Genomic DNA, 19,261 nt, shown 5'->3' on the forward strand with positions numbered 1-19,261 from the left:
AAACAAGATGGTACAACAGGTACTTTCAGGAAGGAAAAGAGGGAATTTGAAGGAAGTGGGTTTGGAGTGGTTTAAAGGGGGTAGAAAAGATCATGGTTTTGGATGGGGAAGATATGAGTTGGGGTGAACAACTGTTTTGAAGATCTGGATGGAGCAGCGGGAATGAAGAGAGTGTGGGAGTTTGTTCCAGAGGAGGGAAAAAAGAGGAATGAAAGAGTGAAGGTGAGCAGTGATTCTTGATTTCCACAGTTTCACCAGGGGTTTTTTCGTGGACCTTCAGTGCCCTGAGAAAATATAGGGGGGACAGAGCATGGACAGAGCAAGCGGGGGCGGGGGGGGGGGGCAAGGCCAGAGAGGAGATGGCAGAAGACAGAAAGACCACCAACCTGCCTCTGTGAGAAAGTAAAAGACCCACAGCCTCAGCTTCATCGTGGGAGATACCAATGATCTTAAAGCCTTGGTTTCCACAGCGTGAAGCCGAGAAAGGTGAGAGGTGGGAGCACCAGCCCAGATGGGAGAGTAGTACTCCATCAGACTGCAGATGAAAGCTTTGAAAATGATAAAAAGCTCAAGTATGCCAAGGAAGGACTTTGCACGACGTTGGATGCCCAGTCGGCGACTGGCTTTTGAGGAAAGCTTGGAGGTGTGACTTTCCCAGGAAAGATCGTGGCAGATAGTGAGACCCAAAAGCGTGAATGAAAGGACTTCATCAAGGGGATTGTTGAGAAAGTAGATGGGGATAGGGGGTTTCCAGACGGTCCTTTCAGAAAGACATGGTGAGGGTGTGGGATTTGTCAGGATTGAAAGACATATTCCAATTGTTTGACCAGCTTGTGATTTTATCCAGGTCTACAAAAAGTGAAGAGGCTGCTGCCTGCCAACCAGATGGATGAGATATGGTATGGCAGAGGGTGGAGTCATCAGCAAAGAGATAAAGAGGATTTTCCAGAAAGTGTGAGAGATCATTGCTGAAAACAAAAAGCCCAGGTCCCAGAACACTGCCTTGAGGAGCTCCAGCCTGGATGGGAAGAAGAGATGAGAGGATTCCATGAAGAGGCACACATTGACAGTGACAGGAGAGGAAGTCCATGAGCCATGAGTGGAGATTGACTTGGATTCCATAAGAAGAAAGTTTGGTAAGCAGTGCGGGATGCCAGACCATATCGAAAACTCACGATATGTTTGGAGAGATGGCCCTGATCTCATGTTTGGCCCTTAGGGCCTCCATCCATTGTTGGAAAAGCAGAAGTTGCATGTCCAGGGTTGCTTGACCCAGTCTACATCCAAATTGATCGTCGGAAATCAAGCCATTGGAGAAGAGGAAAGATTTGATGTCGGAAGTGCTGATAGATTCCATGAACTTGCCGATGATTGGGAGCAGGCTGATTGGTCTGGAGTTGCAGGGATTGGTTTTTGCACATTTCTTATATTGAGTGGTAATATTTGCTGATTTCGAAGCAGATGGCAGATGACCTTGAGCAAATGAGAGGGTGAAGAGAACAGAGAGACAAGATTTTTGAGCAAGAGCAGTGGAGGAGGTTTTTTGAACACGTGGGCTGATGCCACCTGGACCGGTTGCTGAATCTGAGTATAGGTTTGACAGCAAGCTCTTCACCTTCTCAGGAGAAAAGAACACAGAGTCCAGGGACAGTTGGGTGTGACTGGGTAAGTTGGGTACAGAGAGCAATGGGTTTGAAACGCAAGATTTAGAAGCAAACACAGAGTTTAGGCATTCAGCCTTTTTACATGCAATGTCAGCGATGTAGTCTTTTGAGGTGAGGGGATGGAGGGGAAACATACACCAGAAACAGACTTAACTCGATGCCACCAGGATGTGGAGGAGGGAAACAGGTTTGAGAGTTCAGACTTAAGATGAGAAACATGTCGTTCCCTGGCTTTCCTGAGGGTAGACACACACTTGTTCCAAGCTTTGTGGGAGGAACTGAGATTGCCTTCAGTAGGATTTGCCTTCCATGAGGTGGAGTCAAGTTGTTTCAGGTGAACTGCCTCACCACAAGCTTCAGTGTATCATGGGAAGGAGGAAGGGTATGACAACTGAAGACAAGATGGGATAAATCTGTGCATGACAGTAGGGTGAATATACTGATTCTGGCTCACTTTTCCCTATGTAAATGAATGAGGGATTTTCAGCGATTCCCTTTTTTTTTCCCGAAAAATAAACCCCCTTTTTATCCCAAGGTATATTTATTTGTCTCCCCTTTTAACCTGGAGGTTGAACCTCATTGAATTGAACAGCTCACTCATTGAACCTATAAAGATTTGTTCATTCTCAAATTCCTTCAATAGTTTAATTTTCTTTGCACAATAATCCCCATCTAAAATATTTAAAAACAAAACATTTGAATCTTTATATTTTTTAAGATACCCCTTTTGTGCCATTACGAAATGATAAACTTCTCTTAATGCTCTTGTTTGACCACCTCCTGAGCCACAGGTTATTTTTGTTAAGCCCCGCCCACTTTTCATAAGCCCCGCCAACTTTTCACGAGGTATTCCATAAGCCACGCCCACTTTAAGCCCCGCCCACTTTTCTGTGGATTTTTATAAGCCCCGCCCACTTTTCATGAGGTATTTTTTATAAGCCACGCCCACTTTCCCTAAGCCCCACCTACTTTTGCTAAGCCCCGCCTACTCTTACATCATTTCCAGTTCATCTCTGACTCACAAAGAAATCACGATAAAATTCCAGCATGTTATGGTTTTGAAAAATTTCCCAATGAAGGCTTGCCTAGGCTTGCCCAGGGAATTTCCAAAGGAAACCACACCCACCAGTCTTTCCCTATAAAAGCCTCAAGCCCAGGCTCCATTTTAAACATTTTTTTGCTGGTGATGGTGTGTGTTATGATGATATGCTAGGTGGTCATATTTTGGACCATTAGTTGTGTGTTAATCAGCTGTCGGGATTCTAACCTTGCTTGTAATTGTGTATTATTCAAACCTTGCTTTAAAATGTTGCTTTAAATGTATCATGCTGTTTTCACTATGTCTTTGATAACCCTTTATGGCTCTGCAGCTGCACAACAGCATGTCCTTGGGAAAACTGTGTATGCTGATATCCCACACATTCCTGTTCTTAGTCATCACCAGAGTTTCGCCTTTGCTATCAGCAGGTGCCAGTGTAGGGGTGTAGGAGTCTTAGAAAGTTATTAGTTTGCAAGATGAACTGTTGGGTTGCGAATCTGAGGATTGACTGATCCAACTTCCCTGAGGGCCCCTAGGGAGGGGGGAAAGAAGCCCACTGCCGCATTTATTTCTTTATTTCTTTATCCCTTAGCACACACTTGTCGTCCACACCCATTTCTGCTTTTGTGTGATTATATATACAACTGTTTTGAAGTAAGAATCTCAATGTGGTCCGGGGGCACCTGACTGAAGGACCTTTGGGCTGCATTCCGCATGCGTAGTGCCATCTTCTGAAATAAATCGTATCATTCGAGAACCCTCATTCGACTCTGTCATTACTCGGCCGAGTGAAGAGTCATAACAATTGGCGATGAGGATGGGATGCGACTGATGCTGGCGGTGTGGACGGCGGGACTCCACTTGGTGTACAGCGATCGCAAGGGTTCAGCTAAAGGTACGTGGAAATTGCACGTATAGGGCACCTAAGACAGGGAGCCCTAGTTAGGTGAAAACTGTACACTTGGTGGGCAGTGCCCCGCTGGACGCAGCTCCAGGATCTGCTCGGATAAAGAACTGTAACGGTAAAACATATGAGGTGATTCGAATGCGGTTTGTTTGAAGGGCACAAAGAGGGCTGGCAGGCCGTATGTTAGAACCGGTAAGGGTCGAGGATAAAGGTATCCGTGTGAAATAAGGAGGAAACAGGTTGGAATCCTGTACCAAGAGAGGGAAGGTTAGAGGCCTTCATTGGGTTTGAGGCTATTAGGCGGCGGGTCGAATGGGATCTCGGTCCCGGTGTAAAAGGAGAAACGATTTACAGCTATTAGGCGGCTGATTGAAAGGGATTTCGGTCCCGGTGTAAAAGGAGAAACGATTTACAGCTATTAGGCGGTTGGTAAGATAAGAACAAAAGAATGGGGAATAACTCTGCAAAGAACATAGAGTTACCCAAAGGAACAACACTTAAAGTTATCGGTGAAAGTGGAAAACACTGGAGAGCGTTTGCAGCGTGGCTAACGGAGTCACAAAGAGAGACAGGACGTAAGCGATTAGATTCAGAGGGAATCTTGAACCAACGGGAAAAGAACACAAGGTTAATGAGCCAGGAGAAGGGCTGTTTGTAGAGTTACCTATTTGGATGTATTTGTGAATACAATGTGGTGGGGAAGGTTGAGTTTTGTGTTAGACGTAAGTTGAGTGTTCCAACCTGGAACTTGTATGTGTGGAACAACTTGTATGTTTGTATGTAGATAATGATTGGTCGTCATCGTTAATGTGAAGACTTTGGACGAGGTGAATTGCGCACACCAAATCCGGAGGAAGGACGATGATGACCGATTCTGCACGTGTTGTTAATTCAGTGATGGGAAAATGTCATTTTGAGAGTGTGTGTGTGTGTGTGTGTGTGTGTGTGTGTGTGTGTGTGTGTGTGTGTGTGTGTGTGTGTGTGTGTGTGTGTGTGTGTGTGTGTGTGTGTGTGAACTCGATGGGGAATTGAATAATTAAAACCACTTCAGCAGACAGTTTGTCAAATGGGATGTCAAATGGACCAACGTTCGGGTTTTCTCATGGTCCGATAAACTCTGTATGCTGTTTTGGCTTTGAACACTGTACGTGATAAATGGATGGTCTCCACGGAGCATCATTTTGATTTCAAATTCAAATTCAGTTCTGTTTCCACTTTGCATGTTTCGTAAGGCTGATCGACGTTACGGGTCCGTTTTAACGTTAGTTTCAATTCTGGTTTCATTGTTGGGGTCATTAAGCATGTTTTATACTTGATTTTCGTAAATCTGGGAAAAAAAACTTATTTTATGGGGTTTTGCGAGTCACGTGACGTGCCGTAGGATTTAACAGGCGCGACGAAAGCACGAAATCGTCGCGTCGAAGGACAGCTTATCGTGAGGGTTTACGAGATGGATTAGCACATTTTACAAGATGGGGACGCCCTTCTTAAGATTCTGTAAAAATTCCGATTTAAAACGAACGTATTTGAGATGTCAAATATTTGTTACGTGAGTTTGATCGTAAAAACCAACGCGCTGATAAGACGTATTGCTCATGTGAGTGCGTGATGACGTAATCACGCATGGGCCCAGCGCGCTTTGTCAAACTTGAAAGTGCAATTAACACCCTGCTGTGAACGTGCCTGCTTGTCGGAGCAATGTACAAGAATTTCTCGAGGCGGCTGATTTTGAATATGGTGGACAAACTAGATTTTAAAGAGATAGCTTTGTGGTAAAATTAATTAATAAGGACATTGACGTTTCAAAGGATCGCTCGATTTTTTGTTTCGAGGCGAGTGCACGCGCTATCGGAACATGGAAGCGACAATGCTTTGAAACAAGGCTGTAATATATATGTTTGTTCCGGTTGTTGTTGTTGTTGTTGTTGTTGTTGTTGTTGTTGTTGTTGTTGTTGTTGTTGTTGTTGTTGTTGGTTGTTGATTGGGCTTCGTGACCGGAAGAGGAAAAGAGAAAAAAAAAAAGACGCGGAAGAGGCGCAGGACCGAGGGATTTAGGATGGATGGTGTTGTGATAATGAAGTGCCGTACTGTGATTAGCGGCAACGGAGATTGGGCGGATGTGGCAGCACTGTGTATGGGGGTCGGTGGCTGGTGATGACTCGGTGGCTGGTGATGACTCGGTGGCTGGTGATGACTCGGTGGCTGGTGATGACTCGTATGCCGCGTGCTCCGTGGAGGGTCGTGCTGGAACAGTAATGGTATGTAGTATACTGTATTAGGAATGGTGTACTCTGAGGAATGTAATTGGGATTAGAGTATGGAGTTTGCCTTCAGTATTATGTGTACAAGTTATTGTATTTTGTTATTCTTACCCTATGTATATTTATGTTGTTGTAGATATGCGTATGGGTTTTGTGAGAATAAAGCCGATCGAAAAGGTTTATTGTTGATTACTACAACAGATGGAAAGGGGGATTTAAATGCTTTGAACAAGGAACGGATTTTATTTAAAGTGGGTTTATCTTTTAGCCGCGTCTCGCGTAGTAAACGCCGGCTCTAAGAGTTCCGCGTTGTTCTTCTTATTATTATTATTCTGGTGAAGACAAAACCTTTAGGACGTGGCTCTTGGACACATTTGTCCTTGTTTACATGTCAGACATCCAAGAACAAGGACGTTTGGTAGGCTACGCACTGATGAGGAGAGCGGTGTTTTTGGGGAAAATTACGGGCGGGGCTCGTGCTGTTTGAACACGCAGCCATCGTGGGCCTTGACGAGGGAGCGTTTCGATTCTCTGCCTGTCGGGGTCGAGATGTTTGTCTGGAAGCGGACAGAAAAGCATGTCTGTTGTCTTTATATGAGCCTCTATCTGTCAGGATAAATTCATTGGATTTGGGAAGTATAAGCGGAATTAAAGGGATGTAGAGGAATGGTTGCTTAGCAACGACATCGATCTGGAAGGAATGGAATTGGCTTTGCACTGCACTCACTGTCGACTACGATGAAACAGGGCAGGATTATGAATACGTGGCCAAAGCACATAGAGATTACACCGTCAAACGCTCTCTGATGACAACCAACCGATGGATCGGGAAGGAAGGAGCGGCGGTGGAGGTGAAACAAGCCGCCAGAGAGCGCGAACTAATGAAGCACAGAGAAGGACTAACACCGCACATCTCAATGGCAGTTAGTAACAGACATAGTGCAGGGGAGTTAGGAAGAATGGTGAACAGATTGAGATGCGCCCCAGAACCACAAGATGGAGCAACGAACACCAGAACACTTTACAGGCCGTCAGACAAGGAGATGGATGGAAGGTATGCTTGCCTGATCAAAATCTACAGTAGTGTACAGTAAGGTCTCTGGCCTTCACATCCACTCACCATGCACCCAGAGCAACTTCCAGTCCTGCAAGCTCTAGTCATGGTGGGAGCCTTGTACGGAGGTATCATTTAAAAATAATCTTTTACACAAATACTTGTCATTATGTTGCAGTTGACTGCAGTGTTCAGTGCAGTGGCATGCTGTAAACCTTGTAGTAACGGAGACAGTGACAGAACCTTTGACGACACAACATGCAACTCCCACATTATCACTAGGCAACACACTAACACACTCAAGCCAAAGAAACCATATACACCTCCGTGGCAAAGGGGGACACGGAAATGAACCAGTACCAACCCCACAGCGACATAGGAGGGGAGTGGCTGGAGAAAGAATGGAAGCAGGTGAATACGCAAGGTTGGGGAAAACATACAACCAAGAACTAGATAAGGTAAAGATATTTTCAAAGGAACCTGGCAAGACCGCACCACTCATTTCCAGAGGGCTGACAACCATCCAGCCACAGCAGCTCATAGAACTGTCTTGCGTCCAAGCCGAGGAAACTTATGATTTGATAGAATGAAACGAGGAAATAAAATCGATTCGATGGTCTTATGCCATGACAAAACCTGTTGGGAGGGGGGGACGTCAGAAAATGCAGAAAAGACAGAAGTGGCTTGGCAGAACAAAACGCAAGACAAAACCCAGTGGGGGCACTTTGCACAAATAGGATTCATATGGGGTCAACACGCATCTCTAATTACCCAAGTTCCATGGGCCCCTAAAGAACCCTTTTGGAGTATAGTTGTGAAATCTTGTGAAAATACAGTAACCTCCCAGAGAAGAACACATTTCACTTATAGGTGTTTTCACCTATACGGCTTGAAGCTCTCACTAGCGATCGAGTGGAACGCAAGGAGGGTTACGCAGGGTGGAGATCTATATTTCATGACTGGGGAGACTGGTTACTGCGCCTGGTAGGGGCAGCAATCCTAATCATCATGGGAATCATTTTTGGAGTATTTCTGATCAAACGTCTCATTTCCATTTGTCTAAACAAATGCTGTGAAGCCTCACCCCTCACCCAGGCCATCATAATAATTAACAGCGAACTCATGGAGGAAGACCCCGATGACCTCTGTATGGGGCCACAACCAGACCCGACCCCCACCAGCTGAGGAGCCAACAAGGTGTTCTGGCGGAGGGCGCCCTGGGGAAGACTCTTCCAGGTATTACTGATTACTTAACGAACTTTCAAGTGAAAAGGTAAGCCAAACATGGACTCATGCATCTCACTACACACGAAGATACAGGAAGTTGTAACAAGAAAGAAAGGAAATCTACAAGTAAAATGCTGATGGAGGTTTATGATAGATGTGGCAGTGTTTTGACTAGCATATGCATAATTGTGGAAAATGGACAATACCAGATAGTGAAGGCATGTATGGAAAATACTTGTATGACCCTTAAATGTAAATATGCATCTCATGAGACTCTTTTGTCTTCTAGCGCAAGTTGAGAAAGGAGCTTACACCATGCCTTGAGCGCTCACAGTGCTGCTCACCCATTATTACATTTGCATATTGTAAATATTATTGTTGTAATTAGTGTCGAGTATAATTGCCTAAATAATAATGTTGCTGTTAATATTGTATAGACTTGTAGTGCCTTTAATATTGTGTGGACTTAACATCAAATTTGTATATGACAACTTAATGGGAGACTTGTGGCAGTGGGCAAGACAAAAGGCAACAGAAGCTAACCTGAACCACTGGCAGTTGGGGACTTCTCATTTGGGGAATGTTGATGGCTATCCACGGCATTTGCAAATCCCGTTTGGCAGGCGCGGGGGCCTAGGGGTAGCTGCTACAGGAACCAAATAGGGGTCCACTCGGTTGGTGAGTATCAGGTGTGGCTGGGTATGGTCAAAATATGACCAAGGAGGGAAACTGTTATGATGATATGCTAGGTGGTCATATTTTGGACCATTAGTTGTGTGTTAATCAGCTGTCGGGATTCTAACCTTGCTTGTAATTGTGTATTATTCAAACCTTGCTTTAAAATGTTGCTTTAAATGTATCATGCTGTTTTCACTATGTCTTTGATAACCCTTTATGGCTCTGCAGCTGCACAACAGCATGTCCTTGGGAAAACTGTGTATGCTGATATCCCACACATTCCTGTTCTTAGTCATCACCAGAGTTTCGCCTTTGCTATCAGCAGGTGCCAGTGTAGGGGTGTAGGAGTCTTAGAAAGTTATTAGTTTGCAAGATGAACTGTTGGGTTGCGAATCTGAGGATTGACTGATCCAACTTCCCTGAGGGCCCCTAGGGAGGGGGGAAAGAAGCCCACTGCCGCATTTATTTCTTTATTTCTTTATCCCTTAGCACACACTTGTAGTCCACACCCATTTCTGCTTTTGTGTGATTATATATACAACTGTTTTGAAGTAAGAATCTCAATGTGGTCCGGGGGCACCTGACTGAAGGGCCTTTGGGCTGCATTCCGCATGCGTAGTGCCATCTTCTGAAATAAATCGTATCATTCGAGAACCCTCATTCGACTCTGTCATTACTCGGCCGAGTGAAGAGTCATAACAGTGTGCTGTGTGCTCGCCTGGAACTCTCAGACTTGTATGGAACTAAACCTTCAAGTTGATGAACTGGATTCAAACCTCTTATCTGTTGAGGAAAGATTTTTATTTTCCTATTTTCAAACTTTGATTGAAGCATACTCATTTAATAATTAAATAATTTAATTAATACATTATTATTTTCTCTCACAGGAAATTGTATCTGAAATGCAATATGAAAATACCGATTTTGCCACAACTTGGGGCGAAATTGTTGGCTTGGTTGAAGACTTTGTGAGCGACCAAGACCTTGAGTGGGATGACTTTGGGGTTCCTTGGAACTCTCAGACTTGTATGGAACTAAACATTCAAGTTGATGAACTGGATTCAAACCTCTTATCTGTTGAGGTAAGATTTTTATTTTCCTATTTTTAGTTCCTTTTAAACATCGGCTCGTTTAATAATTAAATAACTTAATTAATACATTATTATTTTCTCTCACAGGAAATTGTATCTGAAATACGAAATGAAAATACTGCTTTTACTACAACTTGGGGTGAAATTGTTGGCTTGGTTGAAGACCTTATGAGCGACCAAGACCCACAGAACGAGTTCATCCTTGATGATCCAACCAAAGAGTTATACCTTGGAGACCAGCAAAGTCCTGAAAAAGAGTTTTGCAACAATAGTACTCATTGTGAGTTATCAAGACAATACCCCCTGAACAAGTTATACCTTGATGAGCTAGAATACAAGTTTTACCTTGGAGACACAATTTTCAGACATTTTGAAAAATGGAGTTTTCCTTGATGATCCACAGTTATACTATGTGAGATCTATCACTGAAACCCATAAAAATTGGAAAAATGGAGTTTTCCTTGATGATCCACAGTTATACTATGTGAGATCTATCACTGAAACCCACTATATTTCTGGAAATTGTGATTCTACCTTGGAGTCTTGGATAGATGGTTATATTTTTGGAGACTTGAAATGTGGGTTCTGGGTTGATAACTCACAATGTGATACATATCTTGGAAACTCAACAGGAATGTGGTTATACCTTGGAGACTTGGAAAGTTGGGTTTATTTTGAAGACTTGAAATGCTACCACTCTTTGGGATCTAAACCTATCAAGAAAGTTCTTACTCCCTCTTTTTATGTCATCAAACCTGAAAGCCTGAAAAGACAGAATTGGAAGAAGAGAAAAAACATAAAAAATATACATTGTTCGTTCTGGGAAGAAAGTGCAGGCTTACTCCCCCTTTCTATGTCATCAAACCTGAAAGCCTTAAAAGACAGAATTGGAAGAAGAGAAAAAAAAAACGTAAAAAATACATATATAGGTGGAAATCTCATTTTGAAAAAGACATTATGTTGGGCGAGGATTGAGTTGGGGTTGAGATTTTGAATGTGAGGGTTGGGGTTGAGATTTTGAATGTGAGGGTTGGGAGAGACACACACACACACACACACACACACACACACACACACACACACACACACACACACACACACACACACACACACACACACACACACACACACACACACACACACACACCAACAAACAAAAGTTAAGCCTTGACTATTCAGTTGAGCATTCTGTGTTTGGGGTTCACAGATCTAAGAACGTCCACCCCTTGACACACATTATATACTGTTATACACCTCGGACTTGGCCCTCTAGTGTCCACAAAGGTGTATAGTAGGAGGGAGTGAAGGGACAACCCATTGCTCCCATAGGTATTATCTGCTTAGTTTTGTCTTTTGTAATTCCTGTGAATAAAATGAACCTAAAATCTCTTCCCCTTCCAAATCATATAACTTATAAGTCCAAGGAACCGTATCTATTACATCAACAATTTTAAAAAGTTCTTTTGTCCATCGTTTAGTAAAACCCTTTTCAAAATGAGATTTCCACCTATATATTCTTACGATATCACCAACTTTGAACTTAGGTTTTCTGACATTAATCTCTTTTTCATATTTTAATTTTGTAAATGTTTCTGATGGTTTCATATTTGTTGACGTGTGAATCGTGTCATTATACTTATCCACAATATCCTGAATAAAAGATGACCATTGTTGTGAACCGAGTTGTGTGAATTTTTTATATAGTCTCTCTTTTAAGGTACGATTAAAACGTTCAACAACAACTGCTTTCCCTTCATTAAAGGTACTGTATAATGTAATAGTTATTTTTTAGAAAATTCATAAATGTCTTGTTATAAAACTCTCTACCCTCATCAGTCCACAATTTTTTAGGTTTTCTCTTACTTTTATTAAATATCTGTTGAAAAGCTAACATAAGAGTATTACCTGTTTTGTTTTTTAAAGGGACAACCCACGCATATCTACTCCTCAAATCAATAACGGTTAAAGCATACTTGTACCCCTTATCATTATTGAGTTCAATCAAATCAGCAGACCAGATATAATCAACTTCCTTGGAATAAACTTTCCTTCTCTGAAACTTTGTGAATATTAGTTTATGTAATTCATCAGCTAATTGCTCTTCAGTCTTAATGGCATCATTAGAGCTTACAAGTTTTTTGAATTTCCAAGTCCAAGTTTCAATTTAGCACTGATCATCTTCTTCACAATGAACCGATCAACTTTTTCTCTCAAGGTTGGATTTTGTATCAGAGACAAATTATACAACATTTCTATATCGGCTTCATGCTTTTCTTCCAACGTTGTGGTATTCTCATAATCAATATTGTGTCTCATGCACACTTCATCAACTCTATTGATAGGCTTACTCCAGGATTTAGGATTGTCTGCCTCATCTAATCTTTTCTCCAAGTTTGTGCCTGACCACAGAAAGAATACCCTGGTAGATGTAATTCTCTTGGTATTCCAGTAGTTGTAAATTTACTTCCTGATATCTCCTCTGAGTTTGTGTTTGGAGATAAATTGATTTTTTTTTTGAACCACACACCGAACATATACCTTTTTGTATAACCCTGTTATTTTTACTTTTAATATATGAAATATTTTTAGTATTAGTTTTCTTTTTACATTTGAGACAATAACTCATTTATTTATGAGAAAAATTCCTGCAGAGTGCAAAAACCTTTTTAGTTTCCAACATGCACATTTGAATCTTAATTTTTAAAACATAAAGAATCCTTAGAAATGCCTTCACTCTCTCCTCCATTTATTTAAGAAAAAAAATGAAAAACTTGAATTAAAATGAATATCTTGCCGATGACAATAGTCTTGTAGAAAATATTGCAAATAGACTTGTCAATTCTTTGTTTTCCTCCTCGGTGGGTTGAGTTATTTTCTGTAATACCCTTAATCTTTTTTGAATCTCACTGGTTTCCATATTTTGATATTTATTCATCCACTCTCTTTCCTCCCTTTCATCCCTCTCTCTCTTCTCTCTTTCCTCCCTCTCTCTCTTCTCCTTTTCCTCCTTCTCTTTCTTCTCCCTCTCCTCCTTCTCTTTCTTCTCCTTTTCCTCCTCTTCCCTCTCTTCTTCAACTCCTTCCTCATCCCTTACTATCCTTGAATCGCTTACACCCCATAGAATATTATACATATATTCATCAGGATTTCTTGTTATTCCTGTATCCAAAATAATTTTTTTTACAACAGGAAACCAATAAAATTTCTTTTGTATTTCTAAAAGAGCCTTACCTTTTCTTAACTTTATAATTTTTTCATTATTTAACATTTTCATTAAATCTAAAGTTGTCGGTTTATCAACATCAGCATAATGCCAATCTTTTATTGAAAATACCTCATTCTTATGTTGTAGAACATATTTATTAAAATACCGAATACCCTTTTCTTGAAGGTATGCTTGAACACAGAAATGATAATTTTCTTGAAGCCTTCTTGCTGTCATTTATGTATTAGAAATATATGTTAGAATAATATTATGGCACGAAACACCTCCCCATCTTCCCATAGTTAAATCATTTTGTATTTCCTTACTTATTATATATAATCCTGTTTTTTCTGTTTTCATGAGATAAACAAGGGCAAAACCATTATTATATTTACCCTTATTAAATTCTTTTATTTGTTGTTTACTAATCGTAGCCCCACAAAACTCATTCTCGATACCAAGTGGATAATATTCTTCCTTACGAGACTGATTTAATTGTTCCAGGTCTTCGAGGTTAATTTTAAATGACCAATTATACCCTAAATCATTCATATCATACCCCCATTGTTCTATTCTCATACAAACGATACGCCCTTCTTTATAAAGAATTATTTTAATTCGAACTGTGAATTCTGTATGACCTGGAGATAATATCAACACTTCTGTATCTTTGGAATACACGGCAGTTTTATTTAAGTATATATATTGTGATAAATCGCTTAATCTCACCAAGTCATTCGCGTCAGTCGGGCTTGGATAATTTTTTAATTTATAAGCATTTTTCATGTTAATATTTTTGGTTATATTATATTTATGTCGTTCAGCCTGTGCCTTTGTGTAATAATTTGATAAATCAATATCCAGTTCTTGAGATACACCAAAGATAGAACCATCTTTACCAACATAAGTCATTTATATTAGATTAAAAATAATATCATAAAATTTTTTATTTTTGTTGAGTTGAAATAACACATATAGACATAATTGACCACAACACTTGGAATTTAATTCTTGGACTTGAAATGTTTGATAAACACCATTCTGTAAGAATTTTATGACTTCAACAGGTGGTGGAAGACCAAAACTATCAAAATAATATTTGTCTTGACTATTAAAAATACAAACCCAATGAGAACCGTTCCCATTATTATCTTATAAGTTCATAATAATATTCTTTGTATGTTTCGGCACATTTGTTAATTCATCTCTCATACAAATAACCACATTATGAATTTTTAATTTCTTACAATATTTGACAAGTTGTAAATTTGATGTTGTATTCTTTCCAAATTCTTTCAACCACTCATCAATGCTCATTTATTTATAAGAAAGATATAATCCATTACCTCTTTTCGTTAATTTTACACCTGCTTGTGCTATAGAAGAAAGCATATCTCCAACTAACAATCTCGCTTTATCAGGCAGACCTTCAAGTTTTTCAGCAAAATCTACAATTACACCACTTCCACTAATTTGTTTCTCCAACTCTTTGTTGTGTCTTTCCAATTCTTTTTGAGCCTGGAGTTGAGCCTTCCTTTCGTTGGCAGTTTTCACCGCTGTTGAAATACCGCCCGTCAATGCTCCAACCGCACTTAAACCAGCAAATAAAGGAATTAGAAATGGGAGAAATCCTCCACTCGTCTCTCTTATTGAATATTTTTTCAACATTGGTTTTGTCATTTTAATTTTAAGTGAGCCAGTGTCATTCAAGATTTTAACCTGTTCTCTTGTGAGCAAAACATCAATTCTTACTGCTCCTTTTCTCTGAATTGTATTAACGTTAATCGTACAAGGCTTTTGATTTTGAACACAAGATGATAGTTTATGAAGATTGATTTGATTAACATATACCCCAGTTGGTACTTTGCCACTCATTTATTTAACAAAAAATTATGTGAGACTAATCATCACACCATTATCTGTATTAATCTGCAATTCTGTTTCTTCCAAAAGCAAACAATATGTATCAACTTCTTCACTCTCTCCTCTTTCAATGTATAGGGAAGTATCCACTCGATTAGACTTTATAGTTTCCTTTTGAGCGCTCAGGTCAAACGCATAGATTGTATACAAACTTTTAAATGCTGTCATATCCAAAATAGGTTCTTTATTTCCATTACTTTCACACACCTTTTGGTAAGACTTGTATGCTTCAGCAAAATCATTTTTTTCCCAATTAATTTCCAATCTATCTCGTGGATAAAATGTTCCATCTAGAGAAACGCGAAGTTGTTTCACCTTAGCATTATCACTCAATGCATTATTCTTATCAGTCGCAGTATCACCATCTGGCTTTTTTAAAATGATCCACAGATATCGTGGCTTTCCTTCCAGAACACCCAAATTCCACGTGTAAGTCGTTTGGTTGAGTTTAACGTGTTGACATCTTCTTTTGAGGTATGATACACTGAGTGGTTTGTTTGAGTTAAGTCTTCGATTCAACATCTCTTCTGTTTTAATATTAGGAGTATATTCACTTATATACCAACTCATTTCCTCAATTACAAATTTATTCTGATCACTAAAAGCATTACCAACACCAAAAAGCAATTGATTTTCATTATCATTCCTTTGTAGTTGAAATCTAATTTTAAGACCATACAGAACTTTATCATGATCACAAAATCCAAATATACCTTTAAGAGGAACTGCCACAGTAAAACTATTTTCTGCTTTTGTATCATCATTATACATTCCTTTCCTTTGAGTATATCCAGGGTCTGTGTTTGTTCCCGTTGACATATCAGGAATAAAACCTTCGACAGACCCCTTTCCCATTCTATCACTGAATGTATAGAGTGTAAATTTCATCATTTCAGATAGAGTAGAGACATAATCAACCGCTTCAACTTCTTGTGTTCCAATATACAAACACACACTATCAAACATTTTCCAGAAGAAATCATTTACAAGTGTAGCGTTTGTGTTATTCCCAGCTTTAGTGAATTTAAATTTACACAACAAGAAACTTTCGGAGAGATTCAAATAGGTTTGTTGATTATTTATTTCAAAACTTTTTGTACCATTCGTATGCCAGTCTGTTCCAGTTATTGCATTTACCTTGAAGTAATCTTCTTTTTAGTGGAGTTTGAGATAATAATAGTATCATCCAAATCATAGATACTATCAATTGCTTTCATACTTGTATTTATTTAGGAAAAAAGATGTTAAAACTTTTGAAACCCTGATCCAAGTATTTGAATTATTTTCTGTCGTTCTTGGGGGGACAACTGAGTTTTACCTTTCTTAATTTCTTTTATTGCTTGTAATTTATGAGATTTCTTCTGGGCATCTTTTATGCTCTTTACAACACCTGCTACATTTCCCACAGCAGAAGCAGTTGAACCAATTAGATCTTTATGTTAAAGAATAGTTGAACCAATACCCATTAGAGTATCAATTATACCATCTCCTCTAAATTGATGTCCAACACCCCTTTGTCTCTCAGGTTTATAGCATCCTCTACCAAGATACATACCTTCACCCTTGTCGTATGGGGAAAGGAACATCCCATCCCCTGTAATTATTTTATATTTTCCCAACTCGTGTTTCCTCACAATAACCATCGTATTTATTTATTGGAAAACTTCACGTAGGTGAATTCTGATGGATATAACTTCTCCATTAAAAGAAATCACACAATTATCTTGGTCGGTTATCCTAAAATTTACTCTGTGTATGGTTTTTCCTGACACAGGTAGATAAACCAAATTTTTGGGTTCCATATTGAATTTATAACCAATTGGGGTTGAGTATGCGCTGAATGAAAATATTGTATTTGTTTTTTTTCCATCATTATAAGCACCATCAATCAAATCACAGTGAATTAACACTGAATTTATTCCTGAGGATATTTGAATGACATTATCACTGTAAAACGTCCCATTAGTTTCAATCTTTTTTGAGGAGAAACCTAATAACTCTCTAAATGAATTATCAATTGTGAAATCAACCTTGTAGTTATTTTTTAACTTTAATCGTTGATTTTGAAGTATGTTTTTGAATGTTTATAACAATATTTTTGGTTCATCACCCTGTTCTTTCATAAGACGAGCAATTTCGGAAGATATTTGAGAAATCTCATATGCTCCGGGTGAGACTGTTATCGTTTTGTATCCACTTCCCGGATTATAACTAAACTTGTCATTTTTCTCGGTTATATTACATAAGGTATTATAAGTTTCCATGGACAATAAAGATGCCTCATATTCTTTTGTTGTGTCAAGTTGTAGTGGGTATGGGAATGAAGATGTGTGGTCGCTTGTTGTGAAATTGAAACTAAGGATTGTGCTTCTCATCTTATTTAATATGAGATAAAATGTCTTTATATTGATATTTATTAATTATTTTCATGTTCATCAACTGGTCTAAAATGGCTGATGCTTCATTAAAACAATTGTTATTTCCAGCCTTCTTACTGCCTAACAACAATAACAGTCTATTAACTAATTGCGATGGGTCATTTGGAAGAAAACTAACACCTGAACCAAGGATACTTAAAGCCTTAATAATGTGTTTCTCCTTCTCATTCTTCCTACTTTTACCAGAAAGAATAACCTTATAATTTAGAGTGTTCAGCAGATCAATATATACTCTATCATCATTATTTTCCATATCCAATGGCTTATCAATATACTTTGATTCATCCCTCACAGTTGAACCTTGTCTTCCATCTTTTGTGAGAAGAAACATTAATCTCGGAGTTAGTTTAACAGGAGGTTGAGCAGAACTCAAGAACCTTAATTCATCATTAAATATCAATACCTTTTCTTGAACAAGATGAAATATTGCTGGTTGTTCTGTTGGAATGAGTCCTGCTTTGGTTTTTGAATCCGCTGAATATTCATTGTTTTGAACAGCATTCACAATATAATCAGGGGGTTGATTTATCTCTTCCAGTTGTTGAAATAAACCTTCATCATCATATTCTAATTCTCCTAAATGCTCTAATTCTTCCTCCGTCATTTGATCAAAATCTTTTAACATTTTAAGTTTTTTAGGAGTATATTCTATTGTGGGAACTGTGGAAACATCTTTCATTTTTTCTTGGGAAGTTTTTAAAAGTAGTTTAAAAAATTTCTCTTGTTTTCTTTCAAATGCTTCTTCGCCCGTTAGTTTCTGTCTGCGTTTCTTCTTTATGTCTTCCTGTTGTTTTACAACTTTTGAAACCAACTCTTGATGTTCCTTAAATCTTCTTGCTCTTTCTTTTGCATCCATTTATTTATTGTAAAATATCATTTAATGAATTGTATAGATCAACAGGGAAATTTTCCTTTTCTTCATCATTCAAGTAGATGTGTTCAAATAAATCCTTTTCTTTAAATATTTCATCAAATTCTTTATTAACATTAATGCGAGTTGTAATTTCTTCTTCACTAATCCTTGCATCTCTGCTTTTCATACGTTTGCGTTGAGTTTCTTCATCAACATCAAAACCGAATGATAAAATCTTCACTCCGCTCAGATATTTAATAATTTGTCTCGTTCCTTCTGGATTAGTTTCTAATATCCCAACACCACCAGATTTTAGTTTCCTTAACTCACTCTTACAATGTGAATATTTTGTTGTACCAAGAGAAACCTCCTCAAATATTTGTCCTTCATTCCTCAATCGCATATGTTCCTCCACTGAAATATAGTGATAATCTTCACCTTTTACTTCTCCAGGTCTTATTGCTCTAGTTGTTGTTGATACAATGCGTATCATGGGGTGTTTTTTAAGTAAATTTACAATATTCTCATTTGTACTACACAAGAACCTTGATTTATGAAAGTTTTTTCCAGAAGCAGATTTACCCACAAGATTTATAATAATAGTTGTCATTTATATATGTAATTGTTTATAAAACAAAAAATATATCCCTTAATATCTCATCTTGTTTCACAACAATATATTTATATTTTTCAGTCGTGTGCTTCATGTAATCCTCAAATTTCTTTTTACTACATAATGTAGAACAATTATCTCTCCAAAAATTATTGATATCTATTGAATTTAACTTGAATAAAATAAAAGTATTAGCATTGTTTCTGATGGAACGACGAGGAAGTTGAAAGTACGATTGACTAAGATAAATACAATTACAAGAAGAATGTCTCTCTCTTGTGTAGTAGCTGTCCATTACCGTTTGGTTT

General features: G+C 38.7%; 1 long non-coding RNA gene across 1 annotated transcript; it reads left to right on the forward strand.

The window, feature by feature from the left end:
* The first annotated feature begins 7,228 nt into the window (after positions 1 to 7,228).
* Positions 7,229 to 9,490, forward strand: LOC147019849 (uncharacterized). The gene is made up of 2 exons (XR_015061540.1): positions 7,229 to 8,161; positions 8,442 to 9,490. It is a non-coding gene; the product is annotated as an uncharacterized LOC147019849 (long non-coding RNA).
* The last annotated feature ends 9,771 nt before the right edge of the window (positions 9,491 to 19,261 follow it).

Source organism: Eptatretus burgeri, chromosome 9, assembly GCF_056783735.1.
Source record: "Eptatretus burgeri isolate ZD-2024b chromosome 9, Ebu_testis_v1, whole genome shotgun sequence".
NCBI lineage: Eukaryota > Metazoa > Chordata > Myxini > Myxiniformes > Myxinidae > Eptatretus > Eptatretus burgeri.